The 13,961-nt window shown below is 32.0% G+C and overlaps 1 protein-coding gene across 4 annotated transcripts in view; it reads left to right on the forward strand.

Annotated features, from left to right (window-relative positions):
• Nucleotides 1-13,961, forward strand: part of EPHA5 (EPH receptor A5) — a 358,795-nt gene that overhangs the window by 222,585 nt on the left and 122,249 nt on the right. The gene's annotated exons all lie outside the window — the stretch shown is intronic.

Genomic DNA, 13,961 nt, shown 5'->3' on the forward strand with positions numbered 1-13,961 from the left:
TTTTTTTTTTTTTTCTGAGACGGAGTCTTGCTCTTTCACCCAGGCTGGAGTGTAGTGGCGCAATCTCGGCTCACGGGAAGTTCCGCCTCCCGGGTTCACGCCATTCTCCTTTCTCAGCCTCCTGAGCTGCAGGGACTACAACAGGCGCCTACCATGTCCGGCTACTTTTTTTTTTTTTTTTTGTTAGTAGAGATGGGGTTTCACCTTGTTAGCCAGGATGGTCTGGGTCTCGGACTCCTGACCTCGTGATCCGCCCGTCTCCGCCTCTTTAATGAACATGCTTGAGTCCACTCACCCAGTTCCTGAGATCTTATCAGGAAGCGGCCAATCACCAGTTTCAGGTGTTTCTGTTTATTGGGAGACTGCCTTTCCTTGGTTCTCTCTGTGACCGATTATTGTTTTAGAGCAAACTGGTCCAACCTGTGGCCCACGGCAGTTTCACTGACCTAAAGAGTTGGAGAAATAAAAATCTTAACCTTAATTTGTTTTCACATATCTTGGAAAAAAAGACGTGATAGATTATAAAACATGTTTAAAACTGCATTGCTTAGTGGAATATTTAGTGATTTATGTAGTTTTGTGTTAATTTTGCATTATAATTTCTACACATAAACAATTTAAGAGCATATTATCTTTATTGAATAGTTTAATTAGGATTTTTAGGTAAGTATAACTTGTTATGTGTGCTGGTATAGTAAAATTCAAGAGAAAACAGCTTACATTAAGAGTATCAAAAAATGATTATCCATGGAAGAAAATATTGCAAAACTGTGCATTTAATTTATAATAATAGTATGGAATGCAAAAGGATTTGAAAGGAAAACTTATTTTTTCATTGTAAGTCAAAAAATCATGATCATTTATTACCATGAACGTTCTCTTTTTAAATTTTTCTGAGTCACTAAAACCGTTGTTTATATAGACAAAGACTGAAGAAAGAGGTTCTTAGAAACTTTTGCTCAGTGAAAATGGAAACCATAGGAAAGAAAAAGAATGCTGATCAAGTCAGCAAAATTTCTTCTTCTTGGAGGATTTTTCTTCATCTTCTTCTTTTTTCAGTTAAGTTTAGATTACTGTACTTGAAGTGTAAAATTTCTGAATAGAATACATATTCAATACAGTGCACAAACTGTTTTTAGCTATGAATCTTTTGAATATGCTTTAGTTCTTTCAAATTTAAGGACAAACATTACTCATTTTAGTTTATTTGCTTGCATTCAAGGAAACTGACACTATGCTTTAAGTGAATGTTTACACATTTACTGATTTTTTAATTTATTAATAATTCCAACATAGCTAATTTATTTATTTATTTAATTTATTAGCAATAATTAGTCTCCATCACAAATTTACTTAGAATAACTAGCCTTCTCTGCCCTTCGCTGGAGTGTGTGTATGTTTATGTAACTTAAAGAACACTACAAAATAAATTTTCTAACATATCTCAGCATTTAAAATAACATTTTTATATGAATTACCGTCTCAATTATGTTAGGAACAGGTGTGTTAATCTATTTGACATTTGTTATAAATGTTAAATGTCTCATGGGAAAATGAATGTGTTAATCTCTATGCATTTAAAGAATTGTACAGAAATTGAAATCGGTTATAAATTTTAACTCTCGCCACACCAAATAGCAATCACTGAAGTGGTTAAATACAACTTACTAGTAAAATGTACAGGCATGATCAATAGCATTTTGAAGAAAAGCTGAAAGTCCATGAAACTTTTCAATGGAATTAATTTTATTCTTTATTGTTGATTTATTCTCTATTGTTGATCTTCTGATGATTTAAAAATATTTACTGGATAGATTTCCCCACCTGCCCAAACTTCACCATCACCCACAAAATAATTTTACAGAGATGAAACATTAACTTTAACTAACAAGATAATACTACTTTTTTTGGACATTTAAACAATAAAATGTTAAAAATTGAACTAGTAGGAAGAAAAGTTCCTTCTGGCAGCAGGCAGTCACCTCAATAGCCCATGTCTGATTTTTCCTACAAGCTTTCACAGACTCCTCTCATTTGTGGTCACATTCATCTTTCCTCTTAATTGGCAACATGCAATCATTCATAAATATCTCTTATAGCTCTTTTATATGTATATGAATATCTGACCACAACATTAGGTCTATTCAGGTTATTCTAGGAATCTTGCCTTGTCAGCGCTATTATATAGAAAGTTAAAAAAAAAAAAATCTAGTTTTAATAGCACCTGACTATAGTTATAAAAACTTGTTATAACTGCACTAACTTTGATAAAACAGTTTTACCGTGCTCAGGGACATATTTAACTCATATTATATGCTGTTTAATTGTTATAAAAGTATAATTATATCCTTTGAATGTCATACTTAGTTGTCATAACTATGTTTATTAATTCTATTTTTTTATATAACTTTGAATCTATACACCTCCAGCCTACTATAATCAATGGCTGGGAAAAAGGAATGTGCTTATTTTGGTATGTAATTGGAATTGTAAAATGTGGTAAAAATGTAGTAGAATAGTATTTAAATATTCAATCCAAAACAATTTAAAATGTCTTGTATCAAAAAAGATTATTTGAAAATACTTGAAAACATATTATAGGAACAAATATGGTTACTGCCTTTTCATTTCTTTTTTACATGAAAAAATAAAAGCTAGTATTTCTTTTGACCAATGTATGTGATGCAAGATATCTCACAGAAAGAAGCTACTTATCCAAAAGTGATTGAAGCCACCTGTTCTGTGAGGCGGGCTTTATCATGTAACAATGGGCACTTCTCAACAGTCTCTAGAGTGCTGTGTAAGTCTTTGAAGTATCATTAGAAGGTCTGTATTGAAGAATGAGGTTTCGCTGTTCATGTTCCAAGAATTAGTCAAAATGGGAAAGATGTTTCCTCTTGTGCGCGAAAACCCTTTTGATATTGCATAATGTTTTACTTAAAGAGGCAAAGTACTACTCATGTTTCCATTTTAAGTTAGAGGGCATAAAAGAGAAAAGCAATTTAGGATTTGTACTGATGAATTAGTTGCCACAATTATTTTGAGGTTCTTTAGGGATATTGTACTTTGTTCTGAGATTAGATTGTGAACAAATTAATCATTTGGGAGAGTAAATGGGAAAGTCAATGCATAGGTGACTTCATTCTGTCAAAAAAAAAAAAAAAAATGAACTGAGCTGCAAGTATGTCACTTTCATTTTTTAATCCAAACATTGGGCTGGTATTATAATTATCTCTAAGTTTAATTATTCGATATGATTAATAATTAGAGAAAAGATATTTATAGTATTTCACATTATCACATATTATTTGCCATTATGCTTTGGAATTGAAAGTGAAACAAGTGTCTACCAGATTTTACATTGGTCTGGACCTGCGCCCCTCAGCATAATGGTCATGAGTGGCTTTGCATGTGAAATGCTGACATATGGGTCCGGGTCCGTTGGACGTTAAAATATAGAGTCACGTGTGATCTCTGTGTCTTACTTATAGTTAAATAATATTTTTAATGATGAAACAAAAGCTTACATAAAATGATCTAATGTACTTACCAGTGGGCTGAAACATAAGAAATATTTCCACTCATTTGCTTAAATGCTTTTGTTTTCTAAGTGAGATATAACAATTTCTATAAATTCTGACTTCAATTTCTTCTCTCACTCTCTCTCCATAATATACTATCATCCTTAAGTAGGTGTATCCTGTTTGCATATGTGTTTCAGTAGTTTCACTGCAAATGTAGACATTAGTAAAAAAAAGTATTTAAAATTTAATATTCATGACTCTTTTGCATTTTTTTTTTAGTCCTTTAAACACTTATCTATATTGATACCTGTATTCATTTCTTAAAGTTAACATTTTAACAAAGGACCACAAAATGAGTGGCTTTACCAACAGAAATTTATTGTCTCATGATTCTGAAGGCTAGAAATTCAAAATCAAGATGTAGACAGGGCCCTGATCTCTCTGAAAGTACTAGAGAAGGACCTGTTTCATGCTTCCCTCCTAGGTTCTGGTGTTTCTTGGCTGGTGGCAGCATAGCCCCAATGTCCACAAGGCATTCTTGTGGAATAAGGGTACCTGTGTGATACCTGTGTGTTAGTGTCCAAATCTCTCCTTTGTATAAGGACACAGTCATATCAGAGTAGGGTTCACCCCAATGATCTCATTTTAACGTGATCCTGCAAAGCCCCTGTTTTTGCAAAGGTCAACTTCCCGAGTAGTGGGATTTGGGACTTAACTACTTTTGGGGAAACACTGTTCAAGTCATAACAATACTTAGATATCAACTTCACTATATAATTATTTTATGAATATACGACAGTATGTCCATTCTTCCACTAAAAGACAGTTTGATATTGACAACTTTTTGTTCTATGACAATCTTTGTAAGTATCCCTTTCTGCTTATGTTCTTGGGTTTTGTTGTGGCAGATACATAGAATTCAATTTCTTCTATGGCAGAAGTTTTCAAGTTTCCCACCAAAGTGTACAAATGTGTACTATAAAAAATGTAAGTCAGTGCTAAAGGCTCTTTTTTTTAAACCCTCATTAATGCTTGCTTTTATCAGATTTTTGAATTTAAGGTGCTAAATGTATCCCATTTTGTTTTATTTGCATTTTCCTGATTCTTGAAAAGGGTTTTAAACTTTTCATATAATTTTGGGTATTTGAGTTTATTCTACAAATTGTCTGGTTATAGTTAAACAATCTTTTATGTGGGAATAATCCTTTTAAAATTTATGTTCACTAGGTAGTAATTTTATTGCTTTTAACCCAATGCATTTTTTTTGCTTAATATGTAGTGTTTTAAATAAATTTTTGTTACATGTTATTTCTTACTTTGACAAGTACAAAACTGTCAATCTGTTCTGTGTGATTTGTACTTTCTTGTCAATTTTTTAAAAAATTTTTTCTTGAAGTGTGATGTAAAGATATCATCATATATTCCCATCTAAAATTAAATTTGGATTTTCACATAGAGATCTCTAATTTCTCTATGATTTATTATGTATTATGATGTCAGGGTCATTTTAGTATGAATAAGTTGTTTCTCAATGCCACTTGTTAAATTGTTTATCATTTTCTTATGGGTAATGATAACTCTGTAATATATAATACACTCATATATGCATGGGTCTTTTTCTAGTTTCTCCATTGTGTGTTTGTTTATCCAAAATCACTATAAGTACAACCTCGGTTTTATTCGTTGTTGTTTCTTTGTTTTTGATACGGAGTCTGGCTCTGTCACTCAGGCTGGAGTGCAATGGCATGATCTCAGCTCATTGCAAGCTCTGCCTCTTGGGTTCAAGCGATTCTCCTGCCTCAGCTTCCCAAGTAGCTGGGACTACAGGCATGTGCCACCCTGCCTGGCTAATTTGTGTATTTTTAATAGAGACGGAGTTTTGCCATGTTGACCAGGCTACTCTGGAACTCCTAACTTTAAGTGGTCTGTTCGCTTTGGCCTCACAAATTGCTGGTGATTACAGGCATGAGCCACCACGCCCAGCCCTACAATGTATTTTTGTTTATTTATAATAAATATAATAATTACAATGTCATATTTATTATAAAATTACAATATGTCTGTGATTTTTTTCTGTCCTTTTTTTTTACTTTTGGTGTAACAGATTTTGACTATTCTTTTTTTTTTTATAGCTTGATGATTTTTTTTTTTCATTTCTCATGACATACTTTTAACTGTCCTCTGAAAGAGCTTGTTATCAGTGTAAACCATAGTTTATACATCGTCTTACTTTCTTCTCTGTTGTCGCTTAAATTTTTTATTGTCTTTATGATTTTTACAGTTTTCATATAACAATAAAGATATTGATATTATTTTCAATTATAGATTTTGGAAATCATTATGACTATTGAATATGAAGTTATATCTATCACTTTTATCTAGTTTATAATTTGCTTATTGTTGTGTCTTTAAATAATATGTTCTTGTTCTTTCTACTTTATTCTTTTGACACTTTGTTAGATAAATGCTGAGTTTTCTCATGATATCTTTCATGTATTTTCTCTCTTATTAGGTTATTTAAAAATGTTTGTCATTTTGTTGTAATTTCTTCAAATCTTTTTTTTTGTCAGATAAGGGTAAATTTATTCAAGTAGTACCAGAAATTCCTAATTTTTTTGTTTTCTTCCTGTCCGATGAATGTACTTTTCACAAGTCAATAGATTCATCTGTGGCAAATAATTTAACATTTAAGCCATCTGTGTTGGCAAGGAATAGGATATGAATGCATATTGTTGATTTAATGTTGTCTAAGCAAAAATAGTAGTAAGATTTAGAGGTCTTCTAGTTTTGTCAATTTTGCTTAAAGAAAACCAACAAAATTTTACCACTCAAGTCTAGGCTTCAGAATTAGGAAAATATATATATTATATGTAATGTTCAATATATATATGTGTGTATGTGTATATATATATATGCATTTCTAATACATGACAGATAAATATTTCTCATAGTTCTCTGGCCCCAAATCCTCTTTTCAGAGTAGCAGCAGGGACAAAGGAGCAATAATTTTGTTAGACATCAACCATAATGGTGGTCATAGTATACTGAATGCAGTAACATTATTGTGCAGAGGTATGTGGAATATCTAAGTGAATATCATGGTCTCCACCCAATAGCAAATATCTACTTAGAAACTACTGCCATATTCTAACTGTTTTATTTACAACCTTACCCCTCCACCAATCTATTGTTTTCAATGTAGGCAGAACAACAATAAGTAAAAATTAGCCAGGTGTGATGGCACACAAGTGTAGTACTAGCTACTTAGGAGACTGAGGTGGGAGGATTGCTTGAGTCCAGGAGTTAAGGGTCACGGCGAGCTATGATCGTGCTACTGCACTGCAGCCTAAGTGACAGAACAAGACCCTGTCTCAAGGAACAACAACAACAAAAGTGAGCTTTTAAAAATGCAGACTTGGTAATAACAGTCTTTAATTCTAACTATTGAATATAACCAGTTGGTCTTAAAATAAATTATTCAAACTCTTTAATATGGTCTATTGGTGTTATGTTATTTGTCCCTGCTTTTGTTATTACTTCATATCTTATTCTCCAACTTCACCATTTGTGTCATAGCCATATTGAAACATATGTATTTCAATATCATACAATGACCCCCAATCCCTCCACATATACACATATATAATGTTCTTTCTGTCCATACACGCACCCCATGTCCATACCTGAGCATCCCTACCCTCTTTTATGTGACTATCTGTACATTATTCATATCTTAAGTTATAATTCATTTCCTTTAGTAGACTTGCCTGATTCTTCAGGTCCAGAAGAGGTGTTTTACATAGGTGTTCCCATAGTACACTATCCTACTACTACAGTTATTTCCACATTGTAATGACCTCTTTAATTTGTCTGTATCTCTCACAAGAAGCTAAGTTCTACAAGAATAATGCTTGTGGCCTTCACAGTGTTCTTGTTTTCCTTTTCCTGTAGTGTCACAGTATTTATCAATGTTTTTAATAAAATATTCAGGAAAAAAACATATTTATTAAGTAAAGTAATGATTAAATGAACAAATAAGTAGTTTTCTGACTGATTATGATAGGATTTTATTACAAATAGACCTAATTCTAGTCATTATATAAAGTTATTCATACTAAGACAATAGAGCTAATACTAAGTTTTAAAAATAATAAACAATTGGTACAACCGAATTAAGCAAACATCTACATTTATTGAAGGCATTGTAACCCATTTTGAAACATTTGTTATTATATTAAAAATATCATGAGAGTGAAGCAGATGATTGACATGATCTAACTTTTGTTTTACAAAGATCGCTTTGACAGCTGTTTAGCTAATAGCAATGTGGCCAGAGTGGAAGAAAGAACACCAGATAGGATGTTATTGCTGGATTCAGGAGAGATAGTGGTGGTCCAGATGACATTGGGACAAAGGAGATGGTATACTTTGACTGTTCAATTTCAGAATGAACTCAGTATTTAAGAAGCATTTCATCCCTAATTGGAAATATTTTCATTCCTTGAGCTACTAGAGGAGATAAAAGAAGAAATTGTTAGCTTTGCTCCTGAAGCTTTATCTGTATGTGGATTTGAAGTAGTTTGAAGTATAGCTATTTGAACCAAAATTAATATTTTGTACAAGAACATTAAACTTTTTATTTAATGAATGTAGTAAGGGTAATCTGTCAAATACAAGGTCACCAAGTAAAGGCACGGAACACCAACTTATAGGAAAAAAGGGCTAAAATTTTAGATGGCAACTGATTTCTTTCAAGCTTGCAAGTTAAGACTGGAGTACAAAAATATTATATTTAATGTGAATTTTCTTGATGATAAATTTTCTTTAGAATGCTCACAGTCCTGTTGGCATCTTCATTACTAGGAAACTATATGATCGATTAACTTTTCTCATAAAGTAGCAATATTTGAAGGTTTCCGGCTATTCATCAGTTGTTCTAAACTAGCTTCTTTCATCTCTGATTATCAATGCTCTTAAACACTGATGAATAAGTCAATTAAATAACATTTTGTTTAAAATGTAATATTTTGTTCAATCAGTTATAAACTCCATAGTCACATACTGAATTAAAGGAAATCTAAATTATTTTGAACACTTTGTATGCAAATTTAAAATGTATGTATAACAAAATTTAAATCATGAACCCGAACACTAAATTTCAAGGTTTTTAAAGTATAGATTGATTTAAAGCTACCATAGCCCTCGGTTTATGGATAGCCTATAAAAATGTATATCCAAAACATGAATAAAAAATAATAAACATTTGCAGACTAGAAAAGAAGTATTTTATTTTAGAAGTGCAGGATGAAACATAAATCATAGTAATATTTCTGAATTCAACTCTTCTAAACTCCATTACTATTTATTTATTTGCGATATTTTCTGTATTGTTTAAACAAAATAAAAATATATTAAGTGACTAATTCAATGAAAAACTGAGAAAAATATCAATTTTTAGGCACCTAGGAATATGAGGAAATTTCTAGGGATAAAATAATTTAACTTTTTGAGGGGGAAAATGCAATTACTCCTAAAAACAACCAAGCAAAATGCATCAGAATTTTTAGGGTTTTTATCTTTTTCAATAAATAGTGATTAAGTGGTAATATAATACAGCAGAACTACCAAAAAAAAAAAGAAGGTAAATATTGGTTGCAGCAGTAAAAAATTAAAACAAATAAAATGTTTCTGATCTGAAATAAATCCACACTTTACACACTAAGCATTTTAGCGAGCGAAACTCATGGCAATAAAAGCACACTGGCTGTAAAAGTTAGCTCTGTGCAGAACTGAGCCAATCACTTCACCTGTTTAAACTTAATTTCTCTCGGTTGGAAAAACAAGGCAATGTATATATACAAGATAGCTCCTATAAAAATTCTTCCATCAGTGTACTGTGCATAATAACATTCAATAAATGGATCTTTGATTTACTCTTTTCTCCTGAGATTTTATAAAGATTAAATAAGATTATTCAAATGAAAGTGACTTGTATCTACAATAATATTATATTGGGCAGTACTATATAATAGATGCTGGCTAGATTATATGTATATATATACCATATCCTTAATCTTTAGAACAACTTCATTTTACAGACACAAAAGGAGCTTCAGCATGGGTAAGGAATTTTCCCTAAATTACTCAGCTAGAAAGTGGCAGAACTGGAATTTAAATTCACATTTGCACTATTATAAAATAAAACTGTTTTAGTGAAAACATACAGCCTAATTACTTGGTAGCAATATTAGTAAAATTATTATATAAGTACACAGGTCCACTACGTCTGACTTTCAAATAAGCATCAGCTTCTTAGTAATAGATGTTTCCTATTACAGTACAAGTCAAATCTACAGGAAGCGTGCACACATATATGTGTACCTGCAGTACGCGCGCATGCACACAGACACCTGCAAGTGTAAACTATTTTTTTTTTTTTCAGGTAAATAGGTCATCCTACTATAGACTACTTTACTATTGCTAGTGTTGAGACCCAGCAAACATGTTTCTCCTTTGCCCAATGGCTTTCTGTCAGAGTTCACCAATAGGAGGGAATGCAAAGGAGACTAGAAAGCAGATGGAGTTTGGAAAGGAAATTGACCTTCCTATTAGCTTGCCATTCTAGGTATTATTGATGTAGTAATTGCTTTTTGCCTTTACAGAAACAGGAGAGTCTAGCCTCGGTCTTCTTTAGGAATTGCTAGAACCAGCCTCATTGCACCCCTTCAAAGGCCCTCGCCCAGGCTTCTAAGGTACCAGCTTTAGCCAGGCTTCTTGGTTCTTATATGCCTTAAATTTTTCCTGTCTTAGACCTGGAAATAATAGCTGCCTCTTTCAGTGATTGTCATTGTGTTACCTCAATATTTCCTTTCCATCTAATTTAGTATTGCAGTAACAGTGTAAACAACTCTCTGTATTAAATGCCCTCTGTTGAAATATCTAGTATGTTTACTATTTTTCTAACAAGATTCCATCTCATACAACTACAGGTTTTGTGCAGCTAAAATTCACCTACATATTAGAAAAACTTGGATAGCTTTATGTAATTCAGATAGGGAAAAGTTATATATGGATAAACTTTTTTAAAAAGTAATGAAAAGCAGAAACATGTGTGAAGTACAATGCCTCAGTCTAGACAAGTTGTAAATAACTAGGGCAAACCCCAGGATACTACAGCTGGACCTTCTCATCTACTATACCTGACATTTTAGATTTGCTCTTCTAAAAGGCAAGTCTCCAAGGTGTTTTAGGTTTCTAGCATTGTTCTTTGAAAAGAACTGTTGGAGAATATATAGTTTGTTCAAATAGGGACTTTAAAGGGTTTCTAACTTCAGAAGTTCACTGTATAAATGATCATGATCTGGTGAACTTAGTAAAGATCTGAGACTTAACAGTTGTCATCTCAAGTGTTAGGCAGTGACTCTGACTGCTGCAAGTCACTTACCCTCCGCTGCATTTCAGTTTCTTCTCACCTTATGGGGCACTGTCAATTCATAGTGACTATTCTTATCATTACAGACAACATAAAGTGTCTACAACAATGTTTTGTTACTAGCTGTAAGGAAAAATATGGTTATAGTGGGCATATGTAATTTTATTCTGCTTTACTATTTATAGAAACTCAGAGATTTAATAATGCAACATATTCATATGAAATATGTAAAAATCATTGTGTGGATGCGTGAGTGTGTGTATTTACATATCTGGATACCCAGTTTCTACACACATACAAGTACACAGAATGGCACTGATACATAGATTTGTGGAGTCAGTATAACTTAAAGAGTAAATCTTTGTAGGCAGACTGTGTTTTAGTCAGCTAGAGATGCTATAGACTGGTTGACATAAAAAACAGAAATTAATTTTCTCACAATTCTGAGGACTGGGAAGTTCAATGTGTTGACCTTCAAGGTCAATGTGTTGTCCAATTTATTTCTGGTGAGAGTCCCCTTCCTAGCTTTCACACAGTTGCCTTCTGCTATAATTTCACATGGCTTTTCCTTGGTGCATACATGTGGAGAGAGAAAGAAAGATCTCTTTAACGTTTCCTCTCTTATAAGTGCTCTTATCATGGAGGCCCTACCCTAATGACCTTACTGAAGCCTAATTACCTCCCAAAGGTCTCCTTTTAAATTCCATTGCATTGGTGGTTAGGGCTTCAATATACAAATTTGGATGGGGTCAGGAGCGACACAAATATTCAGTTCATAACAGACTACATGGAACCTCTTCTTATAAACTGAATGACACTGGACATTTTATTTAGAAAATTATACATAGTCTGTTTATGTATATATTAAATAGGATCATAGTATCATCCAAATCATTTGGTTATTTGGAATATTAAGTGATGAAATCTATGTCGAACACCTGGCATAGTACTGGCACATGGTGAACACTCTATATATGTTAGAATAAAAAGATTATAGGCATACACTTACAATAAAGATATAATCAAGAAGTGCAATTGATTTCGCTAGCTAGGAGATTTTCTTGATAATTATTCTATTTAGCTTAGATTATATTTCTTAATTAAAAATAACTTTTTTTCTGATACCTTGAATTTCCAAATGTTCCAAACTATTTTATTCTTAATATGTTTTACAGAGTCAGTGCAAGTCAGTAGTTCTTTGTAACAGTTATTTTGTAATGAAAAGCAGAAACATCTATAGTTATAGTGTATTTCATGGAATGGATACACCATAATTTCCATAATTTGTTCTTGCAAGTCACTCTAATTGCTCTTTTATTCTCTTTCTTACTTCGTCTCTTTCTCCCTCCCTTTTTTCCTTTCTTCCAACCTGCCTTTTTTTTAAAAAAAAAATTCCTATTATAAGTAATACCAGAGTGAGCATTTTTAAAGATATATTTAACCAGTGGTAAAGATAAATTATTCCAGATCTATACATTTCAAATTTAGGTAAATACTATAAATGTACTTTGCAAATAGCATGTGTTTTTTCAAATAAAGTATGGAAATACTGGTTTTCTCAAATCCTCAATAGTATATGTTTTCAGATTATTTTTAATTTTGCCAGTTGGATAGTTAACACTGTAATTCACATGAAGCTAATCATTTTTTTTTCATGTTTACAGGTCATTTGCATTCTTCTTCAATTAATTACTTTATATGACCAACTTTTATATTAGGTTATTAAAGGTGCTGTTAGTACTAGAAAATTAATATAGTATATTAAAGATGCTGAAATTATTAGAAAATTAATATAGTATATTGACAGGGATTATCCATGTTAAAATTGTTAACCTTTTGTCTATTATGTAGTAAATTTATTTTTGATAGTTTATTTGTGGAGAAATAAGTTTGGAAACAATAAATTACTGACAGCAAAATGACATCTGGTTGAAACATTAACACAGGCCTAGGGCAGACAACTACAGACAGAAATCTTAGCCCTACTTACTTATACTACACTTGGTAAGCTGCACACAAAGCAGCCTGCTCAATTTCTTTGCTCTTCCTCCCCAAACTACCACCTCTGAAGACACCCATAGGGAGATGGGCCACTAAAAATGGCTCTGGAGACAAGGCTTTTCCTTTTCTTTCTCCTTCTCTTCCTTTTCCCCGACATCAGAGAACCCTCCTCAAGGTGGTATCCCTCCTCCCCAAAGACCCCCCATTGCTTTGCATATGCCTGAATGAGTAATGAATCTTTGAATTGCTTATGATTACTAGACCTGATGCTATGTGTTTTGACATCCAATACCTTTAAAAGTGGGGGATACCATATACATTGAACTACAACAAAATTAGCTTATTTAATTCAAGTGTATTTATTTTATGAAGTAATAGAAAATAACTTGACATTATTTCTGATAAGATTAGAAAATTCCTCAGTGTGTGTGTGTGTTTGTATGTGTGTGTGTGTTTAAGATTTAGGAAAAGTATAAGTTGAATAAAAACAAAATATTTATATATTTTCCTTAATCTTGCTATTTCTATATGATTATTACTAAACTTTCGCACACCTAATACTAAATTTAATATGTATCCATATCTCCAACTCTGTTCTGGAGTCTCCTCTTTTATCACAATGTTCCCTTCTTAGTGTATTACTTATATATTTATTGAAGAAACTTTTTAATGAATTAATAAAACCAGAGAATACCTTTATTTATTTTATTTAATAACATCTATGTAAAATATTTTAATAGCATTCATATTGATTATGTCTATGACAATGTTAACGCCAATATTTCTGAAGTTAGAAATAACATATTTTCAAATATATTATTAAGAGACAAAGAAATCTATTTTGATTTAAATAAGTATATTATTAAATGTTTACAGTAGCATTCACAAAGACCCCATGTCAGAACATCTCATAATATTTGTGGCAAGTATTTATGAAGGGAAATATTATTTGCTTTCTGATAATTAGTATATAAGCATCTAGTGCAAACTACTGCAAAAGATAG

This window comes from Rhinopithecus bieti, unplaced genomic scaffold, assembly GCF_001698545.2.
Source record: "Rhinopithecus bieti isolate Rb0 unplaced genomic scaffold, ASM169854v2 scaffold_63560, whole genome shotgun sequence".
NCBI classification, from domain to species: Eukaryota; Metazoa; Chordata; class Mammalia; order Primates; family Cercopithecidae; genus Rhinopithecus; species Rhinopithecus bieti.